The sequence below is a fragment of the Musca autumnalis genome, unplaced genomic scaffold (assembly GCF_047663935.1).
Source record: "Musca autumnalis isolate F117 unplaced genomic scaffold, ASM4766393v1 scaffold_200, whole genome shotgun sequence".
Taxonomy (NCBI): Eukaryota; Metazoa; Arthropoda; class Insecta; order Diptera; family Muscidae; genus Musca; species Musca autumnalis.
Genome location: NW_027411757.1, coordinates 59798 through 67668, shown reverse-complemented (window position 1 = coordinate 67668; position 7871 = coordinate 59798).

Genomic DNA, 7871 nt, shown 5'->3' with positions numbered 1-7871 from the left:
ACCGGGCATGACTTTCCCAATACGAAAGTTGACCGGGCATGACTTTCCCAATACAAAAGTTCACCGGGCATGACTTTCCCAATACAAAAGTTCACCGGGCATGACTTTCCCAATACAAAAGTTCACCGGGCATGACTTTCCCAATACAAAAGTTCACCGGGCATGACTTTCCCAATACAAAAGTTCACCGGGCATGACTTTCCCAATACAAAAGTTCACCGGGCATGACTTTCCCAATGCAAAAGTTGACCGGGCATGACTTTCCCAATACAAAAGTTCACCGGGCATGACTTTCCCAATACAAAAGTTGACCGGGCATGACTTTCCCAATACAAAAGTTCACCGGGCATGACTTTCCCAATACAAAAGTTCACCGGGCATGACTTTCCCAATACAAAAGTTCACCGGGCATGTCTTTCCCAAGACAAAAGTTCACCGGGCATGACTTTCCCAATACAAAAGTTCACCGGGCATGACTTTCCCAATACAAAAGTTCACCGGGCATGACTTTCCCAGTACAAAAGTTCACCGGGCATGACTTTCCCAATACAAAAGTTGCCCGGTGACTTTCCCAATACAAAAGTTCACCGGGCATGACTTTCCCAATACAAAAGTTCACCGGGCATGACTTTCCCAATACAAAAGTTCACCGGGCATGACTTTCCCAATACAAAAGTTCACCGGGCATGACTTTCCCAATACAAAAGTTCACCGGGCATGACTTTCCCAATACAAAAGTTCACCGGGCATGACTTTCCCAGTACAAAAGTTCACCGGGCATGACTTTCCCAGTACAAAAGATCACCGGGCATGACTTTCCCAATACAAAAGTTGACCGGGCATGACTTTCCCAGTACAAAAGTTCACCGGGCATGACTTTCCCAGTACAAAAGTTCACCGGGCATGACTTTCCCAATACAAAAGTTCACCGGGCATGACTTTCCCAATACAAAAGTTCACCGGGCATGACTTTCCCAGTACAAAAGATCACCGGGCATGACTTTCCCAATACAAAAGTTCACCGGGCATGACTTTCCCAATACAAAAGTTGACCGGGCATGACTTTCCCAATACAAAAGTTGACCGGGCATGACTTTCCCAATACAAAAGTTGACCGGGCATGACTTTCCCAATACAAAAGTTCACCGGGCATGACTTTCCCAATACAAAAGTTCACCGGGCATGACTTTTCCCATACAAAAGTTCACCGGGCATGACTTTCCCAATACAAAAGTTCACCGGGCATGACTTTCCCAGTACAAAAGATCACCGGGCATGACTTTCCCAATACAAAAGTTGACCGGGCATGACTTTCCCAATACAAAAGTTCACCGGGCATGACTTTCCCAGTACAAAAGATCACCGGGCATGACTTTCCCAATACAAAAGTTCACCGGGCATGACTTTCCCAATACAAAAGTTCACCGGGCATGACTTTTCCCATACAAAAGTTCACCGGGCATGACTTTCCCAGTACAAAAGATCACCGGGCATGACTTTCCCAATACAAAAGTTGACCGGGCATGACTTTCCCAATACAAAAGTTCACCGGGCATGACTTTCCCAGTACAAAAGATCACCGGGCATGACTTTCCCAATACAAAAGTTCACCGGGCATGACTTTCCCAATACAAAAGTTCACCGGGCATGACTTTCCCAATACAAAAGTTGACCGGGCATGACTTTCCCAATACAAAAGTTCACCGGGCATGACTTTCCCAATACAAAAGTTCACCGGGCATGACTTTCCCAATACAAAAGTTCACCGGGCATGACTTTCCCAGTACAAAAGATCACCGGGCATGACTTTCCCAATACAAAAGTTCACCGGGCATGACTTTCCCAATACAAAAGTTCACCGGGCATGACTTTCCCAATACAAAAGTTGACCGGGCATGACTTTCCCAATACAAAAGTTGACCGGGCATGACTTTCCCAATACAAAAGTTCACCGGGCATGACTTTCCCAATACAAAAGTTGACCGGGCATGACTTTCCCAATACAAAAGTTCACCGGGCATGACTTTCCCAATACAAAAGTTGACCGGGCATGACTTTCATAATACAAAAGTTCACCGGGCATGACTTTCCCAATACAAAAGTTCACCGGGCATGACTTTCCCAATACAAAAGTTCACCGGGCATGACTTTCCCAATACAAAAGTTCACCGGGCATGACTTGTATGTATGTATCTTTATTTTTCATAAACGTTACAACAGTATTTCTTACGCTAAAGAATATAATTAGTTTCTGAAAAAATAAGATGGTTTACAGCATGATTCTTATGAATCGTCCGCTGGAAGTTTGAGTTTTATATTCCAATAGTAATTAAATTCATTTATTAAGAATGTTCTGTAATTCAAAGCTTCTCTCAAATAATTGTACAGACGCAACCAGGCAATATCTTCACCACCGTTCAATTGAAAAATAACCTCTGTCATTTAGCTGTGCTTTTTGAAAATATCGTATTCTTAAGTTATTAAAAATAGGACAACGACCAAGAAAGTGTGTGATTGTTTCAATTTCTCGCAGGTTACATAATGAACAAATTTGTAGGCTGTTTGTTCGATAGGTGGAGCCATTTAGACATAGTAAATCACCTCTTGCGCGCATGATGAGAGATATTTGGTTTTGATTGTAATCTTTACAACAATATGTAAGACCAATATCGTACTTCAGTCTTTTATAAATTCTGAAAGCGGAGTTTTGTGCATTGATTATGTAATTGTGTACGGTTTTTTGCTTGATGTTTTCGAACAGCTGACAACATGTTGAGAACCAAATGCTCTTGCTTTCGCATACATTCTCAGTAGATATATCATTTTCTGCGAGTGTTGTTTTCAAATGTTTATACCAGGCTATATTTCTCCCTAATATTTTTAACATGAGTCTATGTGGCAATCGATGACTTTGCATATCGAATAAGCATTTGGATATGTACTTCAAGTGTAGATTGTATGTATAAAAGAACCCTTCCTCATACCCTGTTTCGAGGGCTAGGACATAGTTGGGTATATGATCTGGTAGTTTCAGAATTTTTTTAAGGAAATATCTATAAAGTTTGTCCACTTCCCCGAAGTAAGCATGACCCCATAATTGAGCACCGTAGCTTTGGATTGACCTGCAGGTTGAAAGAAACATTTTCCATTTTGCGTATATAGATATATTTGGTTTTCCAATGAATTGTTTCCAGGTTATATTTAAACATGTTTTTGATGCATTGTTTTTGTATTCAATGTGCTTCGCGAAGGAGAGCCTAGGGGTTAGTGTTATTCCGAGATATTTATATTCATTTACTATCCGGAGACATTCTCCTTTATATAACCACTTTTCATTATCCGCGAGTTTGCCGCCCTTCCTAAATACCATGATTTCCGACTTGTTCTGGTTCACTTCCATACCACACATATCACAATATTTCGACAGATTATTAATCATCATCTGTAGAGTCTTGGCATCATCCGCTAGCAAAACGATATCGTCTGCGTACATGAGTAATCGTATGTTAATATCGTCTATATAAATACCTCCTCCTAGAAAATCATGCATATCGTTTAGATATAATGCAAATAATACCGGTGACAATAGGCATCCTTGCTTAACACCGTATGTTGATTCAAAATATTCCGATAATTCTTTGCCTGTCCAAACCGCCGACTTGTTGTTCATATATACATTTTCTATAAACCTCACCAATTTTGTTGATAATCCCAGTTCATGCAATTTGTATATAAGGTATTGCCTAGGAATTGTATCAAACGCCGCTCTGAAGTCTACAAAAAATGCGTATACCTTCTTTTTTTCTTCAAACTTTATATTTACAATCGCTGATATGTTAAACACATTGTCGACAGTTGAATATCCACTTCTAAATCCTGCTTGGTATTCATTAAGTACTTTAAATCGGTTTATCCAATCAGTTATCCTAGTGTTTATCATACCCATGACTTTCCCAATACAAAAGTTCACCGGGCATGACTTTCCCAATACAAAAGTTCACCGGGCATGACTTTCCCAGTACAAAAGTTCACCGGGAATGACTTTCCCAATACAAAAGTTCACCGGGCATGACTTTCCCAATACAAAAGTTCACCGGGCATGACTTTCCCAGTACAAAAGATCACCGGGCATGACTTTCCCAATACAAAAGTTCACCGGGCATGACTTTCCCAATACAAAAGTTGACCGGGCATGACTTTCCCAATACAAAAGATCACCGGGCATGACTTTCCCAATACAAAAGTTCACCGGGCATGACTTTCCCAATACAAAAGTTGACCGGGCATGACTTTCCCAATACAAAAGTTCACCGGGCATGACTTTCCCAATACAAAAGTTCACCGGGCATGACTTTCCCAATACAAAAGTTCACCGGGCATGACTTTCCCAGTACAAAAGTTCACCGGGCATGACTTTCCCAATACAAAAGTTCACCGGGCATGACTTTCCCAATACAAAAGTTCACCGGGCATGACATTCCCAGTACAAAAGTTCACCGGGCATGACTTTCCCAATACAAAAGTTCACCGGGCATGACTTTCCCAATACAAAAGTTCACCGGGCATGACTTTCCCAGTACAAAAGATCACCGGGCATGACTTTCCCAATACAAAAGTTGACCGGGCATGACTTTCCCAATACAAAAGTTGACCGGGCATGACTTTCCCAATACAAAAGTTCACCGGGCATGACTTTCCCAATACAAAAGTTCACCGGGCATGACTTTCCCAATACAAAAGTTGACCGGGCATGACTTTCCCAGTACAAAAGATCACCGGGCATGACTTTTCCCATACAAAAGTTCACCGGGCATGACTTTCCCAGTACAAAAGATCACCGGGCATGACTTTCCCAATACAAAAGTTCACCGGGCATGACTTTCCCAATACAAAAGTTGACCGGGCATGACTTTCCCAATACAAAAGTTGACCGGGCATGACTTTCCCAATACAAAAGTTCACCGGGCATGACTTTCCCAGTACAAAAGATCACCGGGCATGACTTTCCCAATACAAAAGTTGACCGGGCATGACTTTTCCCATACAAAAGTTCACCGGGCATGACTTTCCCAATACAAAAGTTGACCGGGCATGACTTTCCCAATACAAAAGTTGACCGGGCATGACTTTCCCAATACAAAAGTTCACCGGGCATGACTTTCCCAGTACAAAAGATCACCGGGCATGACTTTCACAATACAAAAGTTGACCGGGCATGACTTTCCTAATACAAAAGTTCACCGGTGATGACTTTTCCCATACAAAAGTTCACCGGGCATGACTTTCCCAGTACAAAAGTTCACCGGGCATGACTTTCCCAGTACAAAAGTTGACCGGGCATGACTTTCCCAGTACAAAAGTTCACCGGGCATGACTTTCCCAGTACAAAAGTTCACCGGGCATGACTTTCCCAATACAAAAGTTCACCGGGCATGACTTTCCCAATACAAAAGTTCACCGGGCATGACTTTCCCAGTACAAAAGATCACCGGGCATGACTTTCCCAATACAAAAGTTGACCGGGCATGACTTTCCCAATACAAAAGTTCACCGGGCATGACTTTCCCAATACAAAAGTTCACCGGGCATGACTTTCCCAGTACAAAAGTTCACCGGGCATGACTTTCCCAATACAAAAGTTCACCGGGCATGACTTTCCCAATACAAAAGTTCACCGGGCATGACTTTTCCCATACAAAAGTTCACCGGGCATGACTTTCCCATTACAAAAGATCACCGGGCATGACTTTTCCCATACAAAAGTTCACCGGGCATGACTTTCCCAATACAAAAGTTGACCGGGCATGACTTTCCCAATACAAAAGTTCACCGGGCATGACTTTTCCCATACAAAAGTTCACCGGACATGACTTTCCCAGTACAAAAGTTCACCGGGCATGACTTTCCCAATACAAAAGTTGACCGGGCATGACTTTCCCAATACAAAAGTTCACCGGGCATGACTTTCCCAATACAAAAGTTCACCGGGCATGGCTTTTCCCATACAAAAGTTGACCGGGCATGACTTTCCCAATACAAAAGTTCACCGGGCATGACTTTCACAATACAAAAGTTGACCGGGCATGACTTTCCTAATACAAAAGTTCACCGGAAATGACTTTTCCCATACAAAAGTTCACCGGGCATGACTTTCCTAATACAAAAGTTGACCGGGCATGACTTTCCCAATACAAAAGTTCACCGGACATGACTTTTCCCATACAAAAGTTGACCGGGCATGACTTTCCCAATACAAAAGATCACCGGGCATGACTTTCCCAATACAAAAGTTCACCGGGCATGACTTTTCCCATACAAAAGTTCACCGGGCATGACTTTTCCCATACAAAAGTTGACCGGGCATGACTTTCCCAATACAAAAGTTCACCGGGCATGACTTTCCCAATACAAAAGTTCACCGGGCATGACTTTCCCAGTACAAAAGTTCACCGGGCATGACTTTCCCAATACAAAAGTTCACCGGGCATGACTTTCCCAATACAAAAGTTCACCGGGCATGACTTTCCCAATACAAAAGTTCACCGGGCATGACTTTCCCAATACAAAAGTTCACCGGGCATGACTTTCCCAGTACAAAAGTTCACCGGGCATGACTTTCCCAGTACAAAAGATCACCGGGCATGACTTTACCAATACAAAAGTTGACCGGGCATGACTTTCCCAGTACAAAAGTTCACCGGGCATGACTTTCCCAGTACAAAAGTTGACCGGGCATGACTTTCCCAGTACAAAAGTTCACCGGGCATGACTTTCCCAGTACAAAAGTTCACCGGGCATGACTTTCCCAATACAAAAGTTCACCGGGCATGACTTTCCCAATACAAAAGTTCACCGGGCATGACTTTCCCAGTACAAAAGATCACCGGGCATGACTTTCCCAATACAAAAGTTGACCGGGCATGACTTTCCCAATACAAAAGTTCACCGGGCATGACTTTCCCAATACAAAAGTTCACCGGGCATGACTTTCCCAGTACAAAAGTTCACCGGGCATGACTTTCCCAGTACAAAAGTTCACCGGGCATGACTTTCCCAATACAAAAGTTCACCGGGCATGACTTTCCCAATACAAAAGTTCACCGGGCATGACTTTTCCCATACAAAAGTTCACCGGGCATGACTTTCCCATTACAAAAGTTCACCGGGCATGACTTTCCCAGTACAAAAGTTGACCGGGCATGACTTTCCCAATACAAAAGTTCACCGGGCATGACTTTTCCCATACAAAAGTTCACCGGGCATGACTTTCCCAGTACAAAAGTTCACCGGGCATGACTTTCCCAGTACAAAAGTTGACCGGGCATGACTTTCCCAGTACAAAAGTTCACCGGGCATGACTATCCCAGTACAAAAGTTCACCGGGCATGACTTTCCCAGTACAAAAGTTGACCGGGCATGACTTTCCCAGTACAAAAGTTCACCGGGCATGACTTTCCCAGTACAAAAGTTCACCGGGCATGACTTTCCCAATACAAAAGTTCACCGGGCATGACTTTCCCAATACAAAAGTTCACCGGGCATGACTTTCCCAGTACAAAAGATCACCGGGCATGACTTTCCCAATACAAAAGTTGACCGGGCATGACTTTCCCAATACAAAAGTTCACCGGGCATGACTTTCCCAATACAAAAGTTCACCGGGCATGACTTTCCCAGTACAAAAGTTCACCGGGCATGACTTTCCCAATACAAAAGTTCCCCGGGCATGACTTTCCCAATACAAAAGTTCACCGGGCATGACTTTTCCCATACAAAAGTTCACCGGGCATGACTTTCCCATTACAAAAGATCACCGGGCATAACTTTCCCAATACAAAAGTTCACCGGGCATGACTTTCCCAATACAAAAG